This window comes from Peromyscus californicus, unplaced genomic scaffold (genome assembly GCF_007827085.1).
Source record: "Peromyscus californicus insignis strain IS unplaced genomic scaffold, ASM782708v3 Scaffold_6__1_contigs__length_162567912, whole genome shotgun sequence".
NCBI lineage: Eukaryota > Metazoa > Chordata > Mammalia > Rodentia > Cricetidae > Peromyscus > Peromyscus californicus.
In genome coordinates this window covers 28,823,014-28,847,174 of record NW_026294584.1, presented here as the reverse complement: position 1 = coordinate 28,847,174, position 24,161 = coordinate 28,823,014, and the positions used below count along the sequence as shown (strand labels likewise).

The window sequence follows — 24,161 nt, the reverse complement described above, 5'->3', positions numbered from 1 at the left end:
TTTGAATTATGGAGTCATTCTTCTTCAGGACTATGCTGAATATGCTATTTTGCCTTTCCATATAAACTGAAGAATCAGTTTCTCATCTTTCACAAAAGAAATTGTGAGATAAGGCTCAGTGGGCAAAACACATGATGCCCAATAGTGAGGACAGAAATTTGAATCTTCACAACCCACAGAAAGCAGCATGTGGGAACAAGTGTTTGCTCTCCCAGAGCACCTGTGGTGAGATGGGAGACAGAGACAAAAGAATCCTCAGAGGCTTGCAGGCCAGGTGGCCAGACTTCCACATCATGTCCCAAACAATGTACAAGGTGAGGACCAAAATCTGAAGTTATCCACTTACCTCCATGAGTGTGCTGTGGCTAACGTGCCCGTGTTCACACTCAAAAATGTATACACACCTACTTACAACATACATCATACAACCATAATTTTTTTTTGCTTAAAAAGCAGAAATTGTTAGGATTTTACCAAGGAATATTCAGTCTACAAAAGACATTAGAAATAACTGATATCTGAACAATATTAAGCCAGATGACATAGAAAAATCTCCCCATTTTATTTAAGCCTCATTTGATTTTTTTCGGCATCAGAGTTTTGCTGTTTATGCAATATTGGTCTTGCATATGTCTTCTTAGATTTAAAATGTATGTTTTTCTTGAAGTTAATGTAGAAGGTATTGTATCACTAATTTCAAATCCCTTGTGCTCTGTCCTGGAATACAAGGAACACTTTTTCTACTTCTTACTCCATTGCTTGCTGTGTATCTGGATGGCTGGTCCCTGGAAACCTTCTTTCTCACTCCTCTATCTTCTCTTTCCAGATTTCTCCTCCTATTTATTCTCTCTGAATGCAGCCCTACCTATCTTTTCTCCTGCCGAGCTATTGGCTGTTCAGCTCTTTATTAGACCAATCAGGTGTTTTAGACAGGCAAAGTATCATAGCTTCACAGAGTTAAACAAATGCAACATAAAAGAATGTAACATATCTTTGCATCATCAAACAAATGTTCCACAGCATAAACAAATGTAACATATTTTCAATTAGTATTCACAACACCTATCTAAAATTAAACTATGCTAACTTCTGCTGCAATCACATTTTGCATTCATAAAAGATAAAATGAAATTTTACATGAAAACCATGCAGCATAATTATTTGTGGCTAGATTTGTCTCAATCAACATTAAATTCTCAGAGGACAGCATATTATTGTTGTTTTACTTTGCTCATTGTCACTGCGTATGAATCAAGTACCAGCAAAGCCTTGTGAATGACGTCTTCCAGTCTACCAACAACTTCACACCAATGAATGAGTGGATTCTACTGAATCACCAAATCCAAATAACTATATAACTCTTGTCATGCTTTTCAATAATTCAAACTAAAATTTTAAAGGAAGTACAAATGTTTCATGTAAGTGGACAGGACATTTTAGGGCTTTTTTTGTGAGATGGCTTTGTAATTCAGTGTTTAAAAATTATATATCTATGTCCAACAACCAAACAATTTCTTCCCATATGGTCAGTTTCTGACAAATATTGTTTTGAATTTTCTAGGCAATACTTTTAAGAATAAAACTAAAAACCACACACACACACACACACAAAAAAAAAAAAAAAAAAAAAAAAAAGCCAGGCAGCAATAGTGCACACCTTTAGACCCAGCACTCAGGAGGCAGAGGCAGGTGTGTCTGTGTGAGTTAGATGCCAGCCTGGTCTACAGAGCAAGATCCAAGACAGGCACCAAAACTACACAGAGAAACCCTGCCTCGAAAAAACAAAAATCAATTAATTAATTAATTAATTAACGAATGAATAAATGAATAAAACTAGATATCATGACATCATGGACATTCTTGCCATACAGAGGTGGCACATGTCTTTAATATCAGCACTCAGAAGGCAGAAGTAGGAGCATCTCTCTGAGGGCAGCCTGGTCTACAGAGGAAGTTCCAGGACAGTTGAGGTTACACAGACAAACCCTATCTCAAAAATTAAAATAAAACAAACAAACAGAAAAAAAACATAAAAAGACACTGTAGGTGATTTTCCAAATAAAAATGAAAGAGAGTATCTTTCTTAATACTAATACTCCTAAAATAAGTATTGGCTTAAAACATCTACCTACCAATTTCTGAACAGCAACTAAATTTTCATGTTTATATATAATCACTAATCTACCTCCTTCAGGATTATCCTTCTGCTTCATCCAAGAAACACTTTAACATCAAGGATAGTTACTACCACCAGGTAAAAGACGGTAAATGATATTCCAAGCAAATGAACCCAAGAAAAAACCTGGTATAGCCATTTTAACATCTGACAAAATAGACTTCAAACAAAATCTAATCAGAAGAGATAGTGAAGGACAAAACATTCTCAACAAAGGGAAAATCCACCAAGATGACATTTCAATTTTTATCACCTATGCCACAAACACAAGAACATGAAAGTTTGCAAAAGAATCACTGCCAAAGCTTAAATCACATAGAGACCCTCACACAACAATCAGTGCCCACTCTCAACAGTAGACAGCTCATCCAGACAAAAACTAAACAGACACATGATGGTGCTAACTGACATTATAAACCAAATGGAACTAACAGATATTTACAGAACATTTCACCCAACCACAAAAGAATATACCTTCTGTGCACCTCAGGGAACTTTACCAAAACTGACCCAGACATAAGCAAGCCTAAAAAATATAAGAAAATTGAAATACCACCCTACATCCTGTCTGACCACCACAGATTAAAGCCCAATATAAACAACAACAGAAACAACAGAAAGCATACAGCTTCAAGGTAATAAACAACTCACTATTGAATGAAAAATGGCTCAGAACAAAAATTAAGGAAGAAATTAAAGACTTCTAGCATTAAATGGAAGTGAACACAAAATACAGCCAAATTTATGGGGCATAATGAAGGCAGTTTTAAGAGGCAAGTTCATAGCAATAAGTGCCTACATTAAAAAAAAAAAAAACTGAGCACTCTCACACTAGTAACTTAGCAGCACACCTGAAAGCTCTATAACAAAAAGAAGAAATCACACTCAAAAGATGTAGATGGCATGAAATAATCTAACTCTACATGGTCATCTCAAAATCCAATACCCCTTCATGATAAAAGTGCTGGTGAGATTAGGATACAAGGGACATACATAAACATATTAAAGGCAGTTTACAGCAAGCCCACAGGTAACATCAACTTAAATGGAGAGAAACTCACAGCAATTCCACTAAAATCAGAAACTATACAAGGCTGTCCACTCTTGGTACACCTATTCAATATAGTGCTTGAAGTCTTAGCTACAACAATAAGGCAACTGAAGGAGATCAAGGGGATATAAATTGGAAAGGAAGAACTCAAAGTGTCTTCATTAGAAGAAAATATGATAGTATATATAACCCAAAAATTTTTAGTGGGAAACTCCTACAGCTGATAAACACGTTCAGCAAAGTAGCTGGATACAAAATGAATTCACAATAATCAGTAGCCCTCTTATCTACAAATAACACTTGGGCTGAGAAAAAAAAATCAGGGAAACAATACCTTTCACAATAGCCTCAAACTATGTAAACTATTGTGTGTTAACCCTAACCGAGCAAGTGAAAGATTTGTACGATGAAAACTTTGAAACACTGAAGAAAAAAATTGAAGATGCTGTCAGAATATGGAAAGATATTTCATGTTTATGGTTCAGTAGAATTAATATAATAAAAATGGCCATTCTACCAAAGCAATATACAGATCCAATGGAATCCCTATCAAAATTCCAACACAATTTTTCACAGATCTAAAGAGGACAATTTACAGTGTGTTAAAATACAAAAGTACCAGGGTAGCTAAAACAGTCGTGGATGATAAAAAGAACTGCAGGAAGTATAACCATGCCTAACCTCAAATTGAACTGTAGAGCTAGAGTAATCAAAATAGAATTCTATTGGTACAAAAACTGACATGGTGGTCGATGGATTAAACTGAAGACACACATGAATCCACATACCTATGAACACCTGATTTTTTATAAGTAAGCCATAAATACACACTGGAAAAGGATAAAAATTCAACAAAGGGTGCTGGTCAAACTGGATGGCTGCATGTAGAAAAATCCACATAGATCCATACTTATCACCCTGTGCAAATCTCAACTTCAAATGGATCAAATATCTCAAAATAAAAGCAGATACGCTGGATCTGATAGAATGGACTTTAGAAGAACTACTTCTATGGCTTTTTGCATAGAACACCATTAGCACAGGCACTAAGATAAACAATTAACAAAATGGGACCTCATGAAACTGAGAAGCTTCTTCATGTCCAAGAATTCCATCATTCAAAGCAGCAGCCTACATAGCAGGAAAAGATTTTTAGTAACTAAAAGTCCAATAGAAGACTAATTTACAAATGAAATGCTAAATATCAAGAAAAGAGCCCAATTCATAATGGGCTACAGATCTCAAGTGAAAATCCTCAAAAGGGGTAACTAGCCGGGCGGTGGTGGCGCACGCCTTTAATCCCAGCACTCGGGAGGCAGAGCCAGGCGGATCTCTGTGAGTTCGAGGCCAGCCTGGACTACCAAGTGAGTTCCAGGAAAGGCGCAAAGCTACACAGAGAAACCCTGTCTCGAAAAAACCAAAAAAAAAAAAAACAAAAAAAAGGGGTAACTAAAATGGCCAAAATCTCATAAAGAAATGTTCAATTTCCTTAGTCATCAGGGAAATGAAAATCGGAACTATTCTGAGATTTCACGGAACACCTGCCAGAATGTCTAATAATAACACAAGTAACAGCTAATGCGGGCAAGGATGTGTAGTAAGGGAAATACTCATCCATTGCTGGTGGGAGTGGACACTTATATAGGCATTATGCAAATGAGTGTGGCAGTTCCTCAGGAAGATGGGTACCTGTAAACCTCAGATCCAGCTTCTCACTCTTGGCATACACCCTATGGATACTTCATCCTACCACAGAGATATATGCTCAAATATGTGCATTGCTGCTTTCTTCATAATAACCAGAAACCTGAAGCAAACTAGATGCCCCTCAACAGACGAATGGATAAAAAAAAAAAAATGGGGTACATTTACACAATGGAATATTATTCAGCTGTGAAAAAGAATGAATTTATGAAATTCACAGGTAGATGAATGAAACTAGGAAGAAAAAAAATCATCCTGCACGAGTTAACATAAAGCCAGAAAGATAAATATGGCATGTAATCATTTCATGTGGCTATTAGCTATTAAGCCAATGAAAACCAAGCTACAATCCATGGAATCACAAAGGGTAGGTATAGATAAGGAACTAGTGGCAACAGATAGATCTCCCCAGGAAAGTGCTAAGCACTTGCAAGTGAAGATTTACATTTCTCTAAGGGAATCTCAGAGGGGAATCAAATCACTCTTGAGTGCAGGCTGCATTCCCAGTACTGGGTGGTCAACAGAAAATGAAATCGGTGGCATCTTTGTAATTTCTTTGTCTCGTAATAACAAGTCAGGGCCCTTTTTTTAATTATTTATTTGTTTATCAATTTTCTCTTATTTTTTATCTTTAGCAAGTATATATGCATGTATATTGTCCATGTGTGCATTTCTCTCTTTTTACCATACAGTTCCTTTATATATATATATCTTAAGGCTTCTAGTTTAGTGTTGTATATGAGATTCCTGTGAGTGTGATCAAGTAGGTCTCTGAGTCATTATCTGTTTCATGTGCCTTTCCTTTGTCTACTTTCCTCTACTTTGTTTTGTCCTACACTAATGCAACAGTTTTTGTTTTATCTTATTATATTTTCTTTCATTTATTATGATCCCTTAGAAGCCTATTTGTTTTCTGATGGGAGACAAAGGAGGAGGATCTAGATGGGAGGTGAGGTGGGGAAGAACTAGGAGGAGTTGAGAGAAGGGAAACTGTAATCAGGATATAGTATATGAGAAAAAAAAAAAGCTATTTTCAGTAAAAGGAAAAGAAAATTTAAAAAATTTTTCCTAAAAGATACGAAATATTCTTTCCATTATATTTATATTAGCCACAAGTTCATAGTAAGCTAAGGATGCATGTCAGTCCGACAGTCTCAGTACGGGAGATAAAGTAAAAGGCAGAATGTCAGTGTTACCATGTGGTGGGTTTAAGTAGACATATTACATTGGTCATATTCTCGGGTATGAAAAGGTACACCAAAGGTGGAACAACAGAGTTTGCAGCAAAAAGACTATACTTGGCACTACTGCTAATATTAAATTAAATAATATCCTTTGCATCAAAACATTCTCAAGTTATTAATAGTTCTCCATCAGAAAGTGCAATGAGAACTAATCCATTTTGCATTGAACATTATTATTCTAAATTATCATCTTAGGTTGAGTTAGTAAGTATTAACACAAATCAGAATGCAAAGACTACTCAACAAACAACTGCATATTTGTGGACACAGTACAAACAATATTGTCAACATATTATTTTCCACTAAAACCTGAATAGAAAACTATCGTGAGAGATGGAAAACACGGAGCATTGATCACTTACGAGGGGAGAGGTGAACTTTGGCCCTCTCTCTGGATGTCGCAGTCTTATTCTTTGTGCTTGTAATCCTTCTTTCTCCAGAAAATTCTATTTACAGAGTAGGTGAGGATCAAACTTCAACAGACGTCTCTTATTTGTTTGATCTAGGGAGAAAGTATACTTTCAGTCAATCGGGACAGAATGCATTAAACCTTTTTTTCTTACTATTAGGGAGTAGGAAATTTAATCTACTTTCTGTTAGGGTTGAAGTAAACAGAAATGTCGCAACTGCCTTGTCGAACATCATAATCAATAAAAAAAAAACTAGTATTTTAACACCACTAAGAGAAACCCACATCTATATATACTTCTTCATTTTCATAGCTAGGCAGCAGAGCAAGAGAAAATTAATATTAAAAATCCAAATGACTAGAAAAGCCTCCTCAAATGTATTTTTAAAAGACTGACATAATTTTGCAAATCTATGACTCTGGATGGTCTGGCTGAGACAATTACGTTTTAAACATTTTTACTCATTCATTTTAACATCTCAAGGCTAAAGAATGACAGGATGATTAGAAAGGAGTAAAGGAAAATCCATTTTTAAAAACTTTAATGGAATAATAAAAAGAGATGATTTCAAAAGCCTAAGGTAGACCAGAAATATGTAGGACAGGTTCTATAAGTGAACAAGAAATCTATAGTAGGAGTTTTTTTTTTTTTTTTAAATGGCACAAGCTTGGAAAACGGCTGCTTGTGCAAGGCATTCTGGGAAAATCAGAATACATTATGCAGATGCTCACTAATTTTATCATAATTCCTTAATAAATCTATTAGGTGTTAAGAAATACAGTCATTCTTTTTGCAAAGATAGATAGAGGAATATGCTATATGAATATCTGATCTTTGGTGTTACAAACATCCATGAACTTAAAAAAATTCAACCTATTATACAAATTTTTACAAAATGTAAGTTTTTGATAGTGAATATTTTCTGCTTCATTAAAATTACATATTAAGATAAATGTCTTCAATTTGTGCTACATGCACTAGACGACAGATCATATCTGGTGACCTATCTTAAAATCATTCAGTTTCTTCTACTAAGTAATACTACAATATAGAGGGATACCTTAAGGGGAAAATTGAAATAAAATACTGATGTTTTGGGGAAGGTGTATGACAGTACTCTACACTTTGTTTTTGCTCAGGAACTAAACACATCACACTGGTGGTTCATGTTGGGAATCAGACTAACTAAACACAAAAACTAAATTTTATGCAGAGGGAAAAGTACTTCTTAAAAACAATTGTCTAATCACAAATTGCTACTTTCCTTACCCCATTTATTTGGAACAATTCAAGATTATTTGAAGATGAAACAGCAACACAAATTTTATTACCAAAGATTTAATAGTATTATGTGAGAAAACACTGTCAAGATTAGATTTTTAGGGTGAGAGAAAAACCTGTTCTGCTTTGCTTTATGAAAATCCAGTTAATCTTGGTCTAATTTAAAAGTCTTATTACTAAGACTTATCAATATGCACTTTCTGTATCAACATATCCACATGGCTGTTCAAAACAGGTAGTTTCTACAGTTTTCAGAGTATGAAAATGGGTCTGCAGTGTTCTGAGTCACTACAGCTCAATGCACATTCCTTTAGAGCCTTTATAATGGCCAGAGGGTGAATTCAGCAGATTTTTGTAGACCTGGTCTATTATGTCCTTTACAGCAATACCTATGGTAGTGTACATATACTACCTATGGTAGTATATGTCATATGTGAGAGTAGTGTATGCCATACCCAAATAGGACAGAGCCTGAGTGTGGATAAATTTACATTTAGATGTGGAAATGTAGAAAGAACCAAACCACACATGCATATTCACCACATTCCTAACAACCTATAAACAACATATATAGGAATACACAGAGCACACACACATACATATTCAACATATACACCAAACCTATGCAATATTTTGCACTTAACAATATACACACCTACCTGCACAAAAACATATATGCACAAATAAGTGCACTTTGGTCTTAATACAATGTGCTTAGAAATCAAACATGGTCAGCAAGACAAATGGTAGCCTATAGAAGGGGGAAAGATCTTCACCAACCCCACATCTGACAGAGGGCTGATATCCAGAATATATAAAGAACTCAAGAAACTAGACATCAAAATACCAAATAATCCAATTTAAAAAATGGGATACAGAGCTAAACAGAGAATTCTCAACAGAAGAATCTCAAATAGCTGAAAGACATTTAAGAATTTACTCAACAGTTTTAGCCATCAGTGAAATGCAAATCCAAACAACACTGAGATACCATCTTATACCTATCAGATGGCTAAGATAAAAAATGCTAACAATAGCCTATGTGGGAGAGGATGTGGAGTAAGGGGAACACTCCTCCACTGCTGGTGGGGGTGCAAACTTGTATAGCCTCTCTGGAAATCAGTATGGCAGTTTATCAGAAAATTGGGAATCAACCTAACTCAAGAACAGCAATACCACTTTTTGGCATATACCCAAAAGATACTCAATCACACCCACAAGGTCACTTGCTCAACCCTGCTCATAGCAGCATTATTCGTAATAGTGAGAACCTGGAAACAACCTAGATGCCCCTCAACCAAAGAATGGATAAGGAAAATGTGGTACATTTATACATTGGAGTATTACTCAGCAGTAAAAAAAAATAATGATGTCATGAAATTTGTAGGCAAATAGATGGAATGAGAAAGAATCATCCTGAGTGAGCTAAAAAGGCCCAGAAAGACAAATATGTTATGTACTCACTCTTAAATGGATATTAGATGCAAAGCAAAGGATAACCAGGATACAATCCACAACCCCGAGAAGCTAGGTAAAAAGGAGGACCCTAAGAGGGACACACTTGGAGGGCCCCAGGAAGGGAAAATAGTTAAGATCTTCTGGGTAAACTGGGGTGGGGGGAGAAGGGTAGGGATGGAGGATGGTAACAGGAGGAATTGAGATGGCCAAGCAGAGGAATAGATGGAGAGGGAGAACAATGAAAGAGATATCTTGGTAGAGGGAACCATTAGTGGGTTAGGGAGAAACCTGGTGCTAGGGATATCCCCAGGAATCCACAAGGATGACACCAACTAAGACTCCTATCAATGATGGAGAGGGTGCCTGAATTTACCTTCCCTTATAATCAGATTAGTGACTACCCTAATTGTCATCATAGATCCTACATCCAGTAACTCATGGAAGTAGATACTGTGATCCACAACCAGGCACTGGGATGAACTCCTAGACTTCAGTTGAAGAGAAGGAGGAGGGATCCCAGAAGCAAGTGAGGTCAAGATCATGATGGGGAAAGTCATAGAGACGTTGACCCAAGCTGGTAGGAGCTCATGGATTCTGGCCTGTCAGCTAGGGAACATGCATGGGACCGAACTAGGCACTCTGAGTGTGGGTAACAGTTATGTGGCTAGATCTGTTTGGGGAGTCCCTGGCAGTGGATGGCCTTTTGAAACACATTCCCTAGGGTGGAATACCTTGCTCAGCCTTGACACAGCTGGCAGGGGCTTGGTCCTGCCTCAGTTTAGTAGGCCAGACTTTGTTGACTCCCCAGGGGAGGCCTTACCCTCTCTGAAGGGTAGATGGAGGTTGGCATTGAGGAAGGTGGGAGAAGTGGGAGAAGAGGAGGAAGGGAGAACTGCGATCAGTATTAAAATGAAAACATAAATAAATTAATAAATTAAATAAAAAAAAGAAATCAAACTCTGTTTGGGGAGATGTGGTTAGGAGCACTTACTGGTCTTGCAGAAGACTCAGATTTAGTTCCCAGCACCCACCCACATGGTGGTTCCCAGGCATCTGTAACTCCAGTTCCAGAGAATCCAATGCCTTTTTCTGACCTCTGCAGAAACTAGGCATGCATGTGGTACACATATATACAAGCTAGCCAAGGACTCATATACATAAAATAAGTTAAAGAATTTAGAAAAATGGGGGCTAGAGAGATGTATTAGCGATTCAGAGTGCTTACTGCTCTTCCAGAGGACCCAGGATCAGGTGCCAACATGGAGGCTCTCAACCACTTGTAAACTCCAGTTCCTGAGGAACTAACATGACCTCCATGAGCTCCTGCATACATGTGATCACATATACACACTCAGGCACATGCACATCCAACAAATAAAATACGTTTTAAAAAGAAAAGCAAAAATGTGCTTGAAAATTCAAGCAGACTATAACATTGTCCTAAAATACATTGCACAACATAGGCTAAAGACCTTTTTGGGGTTTCCACAAACTGTGCTCACAGTGCTTTGCCGCATATCCTGAGTATCTTTTCTGCAGACAACTCTATCCCACATTTAGACTCTCAACATCTAGAATTACATATCCATCTTTCTTTTCAATATTCCTGAGGACACAGCTTGATGTTTAGTATTTGACTGTAGTTTTTCATTGTTGTTGTTCTGTTCTGTTTTGTTTTTTTAAACAGTTAAGTTCAGGTGATTTTTTTTCCCTGTCCTCCTAATGAAATACCCTGACAAACAACAAAAACTCCTTTAAGAAAAGGAGTTTACTCAAGTTCACAGTTCCAGCCTACAGGTCATCATGTTGAAAAGTCCAGGGGTAGAAGCCTGCAGCTGTTGGTCACATTCTACCCACATTCTAGAAGCAGAGAGCAATGACTGTATCCTTCTGCTCAATTCCTTTCCTCCACATAGGGTTCAGGATCCCAGAAAAGGAATGATGCTACCCACAGTACTTGGGTGTTTCCAACTCAGTTAGTGAAGTCAGGTTAATCCCACCCAGGCATGTTCAAAAGCCTTCCTTCTTTTTCCTCTTAATTTTCTTAATTGGTTCTTAATTTGTTATAAAGTTGATATATTTACACAAACCATCAGTCAGCAAAACTGTGTATTACATTTGACAGTGAATTCATTCTCTATAATGAAATTATAGTTCTTATAACTAACTACAGTCATTAAATTAGATAAAAAGAAAAGACCTTATTACGTGGCTGGTACACAGAGATCCTGAGGATATGAGAACAACGGTTAGTTTGACCATTCTTGATTGCCTGGGATGGATGTGGCTCATACATCATACATACTCACTCATCAACTGTGAGTAGCTATCCCTTTCACTCTGAAAACGTTCCCAGTTTGAATATCTATTTATTTATGCCAAATATAACTAATTATTATTTATTCATCATTTGATTATTCACTGACAAATTATTGCCCATTTTAGTTGCTGTTATATCCCATAATACTTCACAACATAAATATTTGAGGAGATTATAATACATAATTCCATTATGTCAACATAGATAAATTCAAATAGATATCTGAGTTCTAAGCTTTGGTTTCTAGACTACGGTAATGTTTTAAGATTGTAGAATCTATAAGAGGTAGAGACTGATGGAAGGAAATTACATCATTGAAGGTGTGCTCAACGATGGAGACGTTGAGCACCCCACACTCTCATTGATTTTTAGCAACCATGAAATGTACAGACCTCCTTTCACCCATGATGTAGCAATCCAAACTCAGAAGACATAAGCACTCCATATTGAAACCTCTGAAATTGTGATCCAAAATAGTCATTTCCACCTTCTAAGTTGTTTATCTCAAATACTTTCTTCCACAATGAAAAACTATCTGAGGCAATTTCCACAAATACAGATGAAGTTTGCCTCTCTGCACTTACCTGCTGACTTAAAGTGACTACTATGTACACACACTCCTAGTTAGATCCCTTCTGAGAGTCTTAACTCATCCCAGTCCTATTCACAGCATTCAAAGATTTGTTTCTCTGAAAACTGAGTTGAATACTAGTTGTACCCAATGAGATAAGTAGTGAGCAAGTTCTACAGAAGACTCAAGTGCCCCGGAAGATCAGGGGAAAATTCAAGAGTGGAGCAGTGGAGGCATCTGTTTCTGGTTTTCTCATTTGCAATCCCAGTTTGTTTCGTTTACAACAGTGGTTGCAAGTGGTACTAGTTTTGGAGGCAAAGTGCACTCTAAATAATGGAGGAGGCATCTGAGGGTCATGCAGTAAGTATACAAAGATGAAAGTACAGGCCAGAGCAGGGCCAGCTTCCAAGGCGATACTGTCTGTAAGGGCAGTGCTCAGCAGGTCCCTGATTCTGCCATGTCTGCTTTTCAGGGAAACAGATTTACTGGTGGGGAGCCGGAAGTTTTCAGGAGAGGCTAGACTGTTAATGTGATGTGTTTGTGTATGTACAGGAAAGAAAAAGACAATGATCCAGATTTTAAGATTCTACAACTAATTTAGTATTTAAAATCTTACAAATTATAAGAAATAATTTTTGTTCTACAAGGGGCCTGGACCACACAATTTTGTCATCAGTGTTCAATGATATAGTCTATGGCCCAGCAACTATGTTACATCATAGACTAAAAAGAGAAATCTGGTTTGAATTTTGATAAATTTTTTCAAATATCCACCCATATACATTTGAATAAGTATTTGCTATTTACTTTTGTTATCTTCAAATGAAGTGTAAATGTGGTTTCCTAGTCCATCTTTCTCAGCGAATTATCTTCCGGCTCTTAAGAATTTTCATGTAAATACTCCGCTAGTAACTCTTATGCAAATTAGTAATGTTTTATTTATCTTCAGAATTTAATCTTGATCCTTTTTACCCAAGAACACATATGTGTTCTTAAATATATACCAAAAAATACCAGATGTCTCCATAAGTAATATAAAAACAAGTAACATTCCTACCTCTGAAATTATAGCCTTGCCCCCACTTCTCCAGTAACAATTTCAAATTCATATCCCTCACACCCTAGAGTATCTTTAAACATCATCTCATTATTTTGCAGACTACCAGACCTAACAAGGTTTCCCAAGCATATGTTTTTATAGTCTGTTAAACTGGCAGAAGGAGAAGGGGGAAACACATTAACGTCTAAATTTGAATATATTCAACTGAAAATCATGCAAATATTTCCCCACTGTCTTTTATTGCATGAGCATCATTCAATGTTGTTTAAAAATGGAAACCTGCTCAATAAAAAATAAGGAAAAAAAAACATTAGCCTAGAATCAAAAGGCTGTTCATTCTTGACATCAAACTTGTCTGTTTAGTCTTGCATTAGTTTGGTTGCTACTGTTGTGATAAAGTATTCTGACCAAAAGCAACTTGGGAAGGAAGGAGTTTACTTGGCTTATAGGATCTATCATAGCCCATCATCATTGACATGATAGGAACTCAAGCAGGAACCTAGGGGCAGGAGCTGAAACAGAGGCAATGGAAGGGTGCTACTTACTGGCTTGCTCTCCTTGGCTTGCCCAGTTTGCATTCTTATATGCCCCAGGACCACCTCTCAAGGGGTGGCACTACCCACTGTGGATCAGGACTTTCCACTTCAATTAGTAATCAAGACAATGCCCCACTGACTTGCCTACAGGCCAATGGAGATATTTTCTCAGTTGGGTCCCATCTTTCCAAATAACATTTGTTTGTGTCAAGTGGGCAAAAACCTAATTCGTACAACTCTGTTCATAGATTTGTCTGTATATCATAAACTCTAACTGAAATGTACAATATTTGCTTTTATCAGACTTGAAAGTCTGCATCTGATCTACCTGAAATGCCACTTTCCTCTAGAATTCTACTTCTCCAATCTCAATATACTCTTCAAACTCAGTTCCATTATCAGTACTTTCAGCAAACGTTCTCTAATTATCTTATCCAGAAACAAATACGTAGCATTTTCTGTAATGCTTCCTTTCAAAATTCTCTACTGCCCAGGGTGGTGATGTACATCTCTACTCCCAGTAGTTAGGAGGCTGAGGCAAGTGGATATTTGCAAGTTCAAGGCCAGCCAAGGCTATAGAATGAGACCTTGCCTCAATAAAACAAAAACAAGAGAGAGAGAGAGAGAGAGAGAGAGAGAGAGAGAGAGAAGAGAGAGAGAGAGAGAGAATTAAAAACTGTCTACTTAGCTGGCAAAGTTGCTTAACCCAGGCCAGCCAGAAAGACACAGCAAGACACTGGATAATGACAACAACAAACTGTTCACTTAATCTACTGTGTAATATATCTGGTCATATTACTTTTTCACATGAATTAAAACCTCTTTGAACGTAGAGCGTACTCAGAATTGGTCTGTGCCTCTCCTAACAACAGTGTCATTTGGAAGGAGGAACTAAAGTACAGAACAAGGTTAAAGCAGATGCAGAAGAACTCAGCCGGAGACAGGGGCTAACCTTCCAGACCTTCACCTCCCCTGCTTCAAGCTTTCCACTGCCATTGCTTTCTTTCAGTTCTAAATAGTATATTCCAAGCATATCACTTACGCAGAGAAACAAAGTCATTCTTTGATTTAATTCTGTAAAATCTTAGACAAGTTGCACAGATAGACAAAATACTGGATTTTTAATACATTGGAGTTCTGAGCTAACAGTAAATTTGGAGGACAAAATAAAATTAGACTTTTTTGTGTGTGAAAATCATGTAAAAAGTATATGACAATTTGTTTCAAAATCATATAGGAATCTCTCATGTGGATCGTTAAAGTAATTCTGTGTTTTTTCTAGAAGCTAAGATTAAAGGCAGCCTACCCAATGTACTTGAACTCTCTCAATGAGTTACCCATTATTTAAAAATGAAACTAAAATTCAAACTGAATTAACAGTATTTTAAAATAAAATATTCCATTATATAGTTTAACAAATCATCTAGTACCAAGTTCCTCAAAATTTAACACATAAATAAATAAATCTATGACTTGGTTCATTTGATCATATTTCAACCTAACTACTTTCATCCAATAACAAATAATCATCAGAAAATCTTAATATTAATGTGCATATTGTCCACTACATACATTTCTCATAACTCTTTACAATACAGTTTTACCCATATCTCATATGTGTATTCTGCATGTTTAGAATTTCCAAGAAAAATTAAGTTATCATACAAGTGATAAAAGCAATGACATTCCCAGGAGAGAGCAGGCAGTACCAGAACCAAAGGTTTGGAGGATGGCTATTTATTTGTACATGATTTCTGACTAGTTTATGATTATATTGGCTTGTTTATACAGTGGAGAGAAAAATCTATGATGTGAAAACAGGCAGGAGAGGGCAACAAAAACCACAACACCTTATCTATATTACCCTGACAATTGAGTTTGAACAACAGTATTTTCTAAATGTACTCTATTCAGGGCTGGATATGTAATTACCTTCAGTCCATAGTCTAGACATTAATGCTTTCATAGTATTTAAGACTCCTTGTAACATGCTTGCAGCTTTAAGTAAGCAAGGCTAAATCTTGACCAGATAAATTAGCAAAGAATGCAATAAAAGCTGCAATAAAAGAACTTTATCCTACAAACCTTCAAGTTGCTGCTAAATGAGATTTCTTTGAAATGCAGATCAGTTGAACTAGATTAGTGAATTTTAGCTCCTGTCAACATCATAACAAAATACAAATACAATTGTTCCCTGGTCTTATCTCCATGCTTCCATCTGCTGCCTTGTTATTTACTTTCCTTGATTTACTATGCAGATCTAAATAAGGCACACCAAGGAGGGCTTACAGCACAATGGCTTCTTAAGCTTTACATCAAGGTATTTGAAACTGAAGCCAGGCAAGGGCTGCCATCAAAGACATATCTCTAATGAACTTCCATATCAGAGAAGGTTTGGTATTTAATACTGCTGTGAAAAGAAAGAGCTACAAATCAGAATGGCCTATGAAAGAAAATGCCTACAAATCTTGATGAGATTAGCACCTCTAAGAATTAATATCCCAATAAAAATGATGTCTGGTACCTTGAAAAGTTAACTTTCAACCTTTGCAAATATAATGCATGATGTCAGGAGCAGAGAAATCATTTGACAAGGTTAAAAGGTCAGGAAAGAATTTTTAATTTTCCTTCCATGCTAGGAAATAATCTTGTTTTCCTCCTACTTAACAATAAATCTATAACAGAACAAACACTCTTGACTATAATTAACTTATCTGTAACATTACTTTCTGCGTCATTCACATTTTACACAGCTCTTAAAAAGAAAAACTAGGAAAAACTTCACAATAAAATAGTGTAATCTAAAATGACAACGTGCAACATTTGTTCATCAATTCTAGTATTTCCTGTTTCTTCCCCCACAGCAATGTATGGCAACAGAGTAATTGTTCCTGTCATTTTGCAAATTCTGAGATGTGTTTTCATTATATGCCACCATCCTTTATAACAGATATAGAAAGTAAGGCAATAATCCTTCCACTCTCCCTCTCCACTAATTTTATTTTCTCACTTGTATTTCTAACATACTGAACTCCAACAAAATAATTCACAAACTTGATGTGAAAGTTTCCTGAAAACTCCTTGCACTCCTGCCTGACACTTTCTTCCCCATAAGCAATAAGTTCTATAAACAAATGATACTTTGTGGGGCTTTTTTCCTAAAGAAAACATTTCAATCATTTATGTCATTCTATAGAGAAGATCCCACAAGCGCGTTCTGCTATGTGGATCAATCAGTTCCAAACCAAAGTAGACATGTTGTTGACTCCGGTGCCTGGAAATCCTGCTGCAGGCTCACCAGATGATGAAAACTGAGGTATGCAGCGTACAGGGCCCCACATGGCATTCAGTAGCTCCTGGGCATGTCAAACTTCACAACTACCCTACAGTCAATGACAGCAAACACCTTCCTTGTTCTTTCTTCCAAACATCAACTTGCCTCTCTATCATTCCTCTGAATTATGGGCAGTCTTCCAGAAGAAACAAAGGCCTAAATAGATGCAGTCTCCCGTGCCTACACAACAGAAATCACAATTGTCTTTTTGTTGGATTTCATTTCATGTAGGTGATGTTCCACACTCATTTACAACCACAAGAGACTGTTTCCTCTTCTCGGTTAATGAGATGACAAAACAACAGATTTGCATACACAATAATAGCAGGTGCTACAACAGGTTTGTCTGCTCTTGACCTTAAACATGTAAAGGAGGTTTATCTGCAACAGCTGTCTCAAAGGTATTGGTACTCTGATGGGCAGTCAAAACTCCACCATCTGTAGAAGTGTGTGTTCAAAATGACAAGCTGTTTGGAGAACTGATGGATAGCTCACGCCCCGCCTTTATCCATATGTTGAATTCCCAATATTGCAGTTTTACTATCAGTCCTGCACAAGAAAATTGAAATGAGAAAACTTACATGAAAACTTAAAAGTCTGATCATTACCAGACATGTCTTTTCACTATTCTAACACACCATAGGGTACCAGATAATATTATAATAACAGTATCATGTCCCAGAACACAATTTTCACTGTTTAAGAATTTTAATTGCTGGGATAATGACAAAAATAACTACATTCTATGATCCTGCTATCTTAACTGTTTCCTAATCTATTCTTATAATTTAAGATATGGTTTTAGATTTTAAAAACAATGAAGTTACATTGTTGCTTTTTAAAGCTCTCTTATTTTTAGCTTGAATTAAGAGAGGGGATTTTTTTCAGGATCTAAGAATTTCCTTGAAAATGAGAGGCTGCCTTTCCCTTCCACGTGTAAGTGAAGAATCCAACTTAGAACAAGACCAAATGGTTCGTTTTGAGTTGTGTTTGTAGAGAGCAGCATCAGATGCCCAAAGCTTGAGGTTGGATGATCTTTCTAAGGTCTAATTTGCTTGTCAGAAGATGTTATCATAACAAATGTACAAAGTCTAGATGTGAGTGGTATTGCTTAAATAAAACAAAGCATCTGCAGCACTTTCTCATGGAGCAGTGATCACTTATAAACACAAAAGGTTTGTTAAATTAAACAAGCTCCTTGTAACCAGTAAAACAATCTGGCACTACCAGATTAAAAAATCTCCCTCTCTTTCTCTCTCTCTCAACACACACACACACACACACACACACACACACACACACACACACACACACACCCATGTATGCATACATATACTCACATATCACACACATATCCATGTATACATACATATACTCATACACACACACACACACACACACACACACACACACACACACACACACATTGCCTAAGTTTAGATTAATGTTCTATTATTAAGACCCCAAACTCTGCTTTCATTATGAAACAACAGAAACAGCAGGGACTTCCAAATTGTCAAAGTGACTTAAATTTAATGAAAACTTCTTAATTTGAAGTTCCATAACATTCAAATTTAAACCAATCCATAATTTATTATGAAAATTAATCTTTCTAATTTGAATGAGACACTTATTCTAAATACTTTTGCAACCTCAAGTGGATACTTTTGAAATTTTATTTCAGTCTCAAGGGATGCTAGGATCTTGCTAAAATAACACTCTTGCTTCTTTCAAATTATATGTTTATTTGTTTTTTCCATGATAGAGCACTTGTACCTGACCACAGGAAAGAAAAAAGAATGTGTATACCCGAAGGCACTTGATTTAAAATCCCCAACCCGTTTGTTTTGTGCCTTCAGTTTTTCAGAATTAAAATTTCATTTAAAGGATGATCCGTGCCTGTCTCTAACAAGGGAGAGGAGATGTCATCATGATCCCTTTAAAGCCTTCCCAAATTTTTAAAAATGAAAATCATTTCCTCAGTAGGTTGTAACTGCCTTCCTAAGCTGCAGTAATCCATCATGTGGATAAATATTTAGACAATATTTTAAACGTGTACAATGTTCTTGAGCGAATGCCACAGTTCCAGGCTGTCATGTAAATACAGTCTGATCAAAACCATTCTGCTTGCATAATAAAAGCCCAGCTAGACACACAACAGTTCATCCAAGGAACAAACATTGATATTTAGGAAAACTGCAGCAGGGAAAGTGACCAAAAATGAAATAAGCCATAGCAAGTTTGAGGAGTTCAGAAGGTTGTTTTGTTAAAGTAGACATCATCTAAAAGAATACAATCTATTCTAAACAGGTGATTACACTGTTTTCAAAAAAAATGCCATCAGTGAACAATGCTGATACATCTATTTAATGAGCATCACTACACAGCTGGAAGGGTGATCAGGTAGCACACGGTTACTGTTGCCAGAGCAGTCTCCAGGGTATGCCTTCAAAGTAAGAGACAATAGGACATGTCAGTGTGTGTAAGTTAACTCCAGGTTTGGCAGGGTTGGGGGCGGTATCTAAATGAACACATCTAAAAAGGTGTATGTGTTCATTCCTGCATTGATTGCTTCTAGAAAAGCAGTGGGGAACTAGTTGTAATGCTTAGCCTGGGAAAACTAGAAATGAATACTTAAGGCCATGCTTCCCAAACTTGTTCATGGCAACACATTCACAAAAAATTGGTCTCGGTTATTGCATGCCATACTGAAAAATATGCAAGAGCCAACTTTCCAGCAACCACTCTGCTTTGGTTGGGTACTAAAGAGGCACACCTGGCTAGCATACATTATGTATTAGTTTTCAAAATTGAAGAAAATCAAATCAGTCACACTTTCCAGTTGAAAGTTATCAATAGGGTAGAAACTTATTAATAAGCCTAAGCATTATTGTTTCAGTTTAAAATCTTCAAAAGTTGGTCCTTGGTGGAAAATGTCAATACAAACTAAATGGTACTCATTTAACTCCTAAGACTTTCTAATTCAAAAAATGCTACTGAAGATATGGCTCAACTCACAAAGCACAGAAAAGCCCTGGGTTTGATTCCCAGAACAACATAAATCAGGCATGACAGTCCACATCTGTAATCTAAGCTCTCAGGAGAAGGTGACAGGAGTATGGGTCAAAGAGTCAAGGTCATTGTCAGCTCAGTAATGAGTTTGAGGTCAGCCTCAGCTACATGAGACCCTGCCTCTCTTTCTTTCACACATACACACTAAAGCTATTGGTATTGCTAAAGCATAGAGTATATTGACTAAGAGGCCTCAAATAATTTTCTAGTATCACATTTTACTATATATTTAGTATTTTGTGTATGTATGTGTGTGTGTGTTTGCTAATGAGATGGCATATGTACACAAATGTGAATGTTAATGGAAGGCTTCTCCACCTCCCTCCTCCGGCACTGAAATTAAATATTTGAATCACCACACTTGGCATTTTCACATGGGTTCTGCAAACCCAACCTAACGCTTACAAGGCAATCACTTTGACAACTGAATTCCTTTTTCAGTCTGTATTTCCTTACTATTTCAAAATATTAAAATAAAACTACTTTTCTTAACTTGAGGGCACTAAAATTAATATAAATTTTGGCCATCATTACATTTATCTTTATTTTAATGCATATGTACATAAAATAGTTATAGCAAGAAGTTCCTACTGATAAGCTTTTCTATCTGATTGAGGATAAAAATAATTTATAGTTTATTTTTTATTGAATGAATACAATGTTTTGCTAAACAAAATATCCAAAATAAATGAGTAATTAATAATATGAGAAGTCTGGTGATAGTTAAATGCCTAATGTTATTGATGTTTTTTTTAAACTAACCAAATTATGGGTGCATGCTAAAATTTTTTCAAAAATAAAAAAAAAATTGAGAATTCATTTCTACCTATGAAAAGGTTATTTTAATTTGGTTTCACCTTGAAACTACGATAAATATTTTTCATTAGGTTTTATGGAAAACTTATGCTAATAATCACATACCACATTGTTATGAATTATTCATTTATGTCAATTAATCAAATTGTTACAGTAGCACAGGAGATTAGTGGAGGGAAAGTTATTTCCTTTTGGTCCACAGAATGGAATCTGCTCTGGGTGGAGACCTACCATTCCTGTTGAGTTGGTCAATTGCCTAGCTAAGGGTCAACCATGTGGAATGAATCTACTTTAAGCCATGTTAAGGAGATGAGAGGAATAATTATCCCTTTAAGAGAAAACTTAGTTTTCCTTCCCAGAAACCCTCCAGTGAATTTTCTGCAGGGCCCGTATAAGGTTTTACTCAATCTGCAGACTTTTCTTTTTCTCTTTTATCCTGTTATCTTTTGTCTGGGCATGCTTTCCTGGTGAGTCTGGGCTTTTCCACTCATTCTCTAAGTTACTGCTTCCAATTCTCTTCTACCATGTGACTGCCTACAAATTCCATGGCTTACCTTCTTCCTGTCAGCCATCTTTCTCCTCTGGGAGGATGTGAAGAGTTGCAGTTTTTCTTTAATATTTTTAATTTTTCTTCTTCTCTTCTTCCTCTCTTCTTCTTCTCCTTCTCCTGCTTCTGCTTCTTCTTTCTTCTACTTCATCCTCCTCCCCTACCTCTTCTTCGTCTTTTTTCTTCTAATAAAATTGTCCGGGGACTTTCCTCAGAGTATTTTTAAATTTTTTGTTTTGTCTATAAAATTTAAAACTTTTAGAGGGAACCCCAATTTTAACAGTAACACATACAACCCCAAACGGCACTCCCTGATATTACTGATTGATCTAAGGTCTTTTAAATTAATACTGGCTCCTTCGTCACTTGTAATTTCTAACTTCAGTAAATAAAATCAACCTGCAGGTGTGTGATATTCCAGACTCTGTCTTCAATACTAACAGTTACCAGAATTAGACAGCCAACAACTGTATGAAAACCAGGGATAGGACAATTCCATGCAAATTGGTATTGCACGAAAAAAGGAATGGAAAATGCAATATGCATTTGGATTGATGAGAAGTAGTTGTCTACACAGAAAAAAGCAAAGTCCTAAAGTAAGATAAGAGAAATGGAGAAGAAATAAATGGGAAAGAGAAAAAGAAATATAAATTAGTATGTATTTTCAGAATTAACTAAAATAAACAACTAAAAGAGTAAAGTGCTAAAAGGGCTTTCAACGTTAAAGAATGGGTGGTGTTTGGTCAGAATATGTTTGGTCTTTTCTCTGAATAAAGACTATAGAAAATAAAGCAGTCTGGTTGGAGTCCTGGTCAGAAGCACAGTGAGAACAAAGGGCAAACTAAAACAAAGCCAATGTGCACAAGAATGGCCTCACTCAAGACAGTGATTTTTCAGTGGAAACAGATATCTCTAAACCACCTAAGAATCATTACTTGCAAAATTCTGATAAGAACATGCTGTCTCAGAAGACTATGGAAATGATAGATAAATAATAATAATAATATTAATAAATAAGACATCTATGGGTTTTAGTTAGAGAGGACAAGAAAGGGTAACCTACAAAGGAGATTAAAAAGAGAACAGCCAAATGTCAGAATGGCACCAATAGAAGATGGTACTGCAGTGTCAAAGGAAAGCAAATTGTAACAACTAGAAACTAAAACTTGTTAAATGATGTAGAAGAGATTAAGTATGCCAAAATGTTAAACATTTTTTATAATTTTTGGAATAAAACACTCAAAAATGATAATTCCTACGAAATTATGTCAAAACTGTGTTTCTTTTCAGAAATGTACACAATTTAAAATGTATGTATTTGAGGGGTTTTGCCCTGGAAGTTTTTAATGTTGTTGTTGCTGCTGTTGTTGTTGTTGTTGTTGTTAGGGAATTAATTCTCTCCTCCTCTGAGATCCAGGAATCAAATTAGGTTATTGGGCATGGTGACAAGCTGCTTGATTGCTGATGAATCTCCCCAGGCCTGCCATAACAGGGTTTTCAACGTAGTTCAAAGTTGTACATATCAAAAATGGTGTGACATTAAGCCAATCATAGTGGCACAGGCCTTTAATCTCAGTACTCAGGAGGAAGAGGAAAGCGGATCTTTGAGTTTGAGGCCACCCTGGCCATAATGAGACTCCGTCTTGAAAAAAACAAATAAACAAAAAACAACAACAAAAATGTGTGAAATTACCTCAAACTCATGATATTAAGAACCTGCCTCTCCTTACAAGTGAATAGTTCTTCAAGAAACACCATGTGACTGCTTGAATCCATCATCTTTATCTATTATATGAGAGAAAGTGAAGACTTCATTCTATCCCCCAGGAAGCAGTGTGAGGGTGCTTGTGAAAACCCAGGGTGGGATAAGGCCTAGTCCTTACTATCCCAAGTTCTGAATCAAACATATTCTGCACTATTTCCCTTAATAAGCTTTATTTTGTAATTTTACTATATTACGTCAATGATGTGTCTCCTGCCCTCTGCACAAACTATATTCAACTTCAAAAGATAACTGCAGTTAAACTAGTAGAAGGCAAAAAAACTGAAGAAATTGAAAGAAAAAGTGTAAAACAATATATATTAAAGACTGTCAAGGGAAAAAATTACAAGTATAGTGTTGCTAGAGTTTTCCTGCCTGACCCACAGTCAGGACAAATCTCTCTCACCCACCAGTCCCAAGCCGCTTAAACCCGATCAAATAAACACAGAGACTTATATTGGTTTCAAACTGTATGGCCGTGGCAGGCTTCTTGCTAACTGTTCTTACAGCTTAAATTAATCCATTTCTATTAATCTATACCTTGCCACGTGGCTTGTGGCTTACCCGGTACTTTACATTTTCCTTATCCTGATGGCGGCTGGCAGTGTCTCTCCCTCCAGCTTCCTGTTCTCTCAATTTTCCTCTCTATTAGTCCCGCCTATACTTCCTGCCTGGCCACTGCCAATCAGTGATTTATTCATTGACCAATCAGCAACACATTTGACATACAGACCATCCCACAGCAGTATAGAGTCCATCACATACCTTTTGTGATCTTTTAAAAGTCTCATCTTATGTTTAGTGATCTTAAACTCACAG

General features: G+C 36.4%; 1 protein-coding gene across 8 annotated transcripts in view; it reads right to left on the bottom strand.

Annotated features, from left to right (window-relative positions):
* Foxp2 (forkhead box P2) overlaps positions 1-24,161 on the bottom strand; it is a 559,890-nt gene that overhangs the window by 468,802 nt on the left and 66,927 nt on the right. For all 8 annotated transcript variants that reach the window (XM_052719603.1, XM_052719609.1, XM_052719610.1 and 5 more), the window contains exon 2: positions 6,538-6,677. The gene's annotated coding sequence lies outside the window, so the exon portion shown is untranslated. The remainder of the gene's footprint in view (positions 1-6,537; positions 6,678-24,161) is intronic.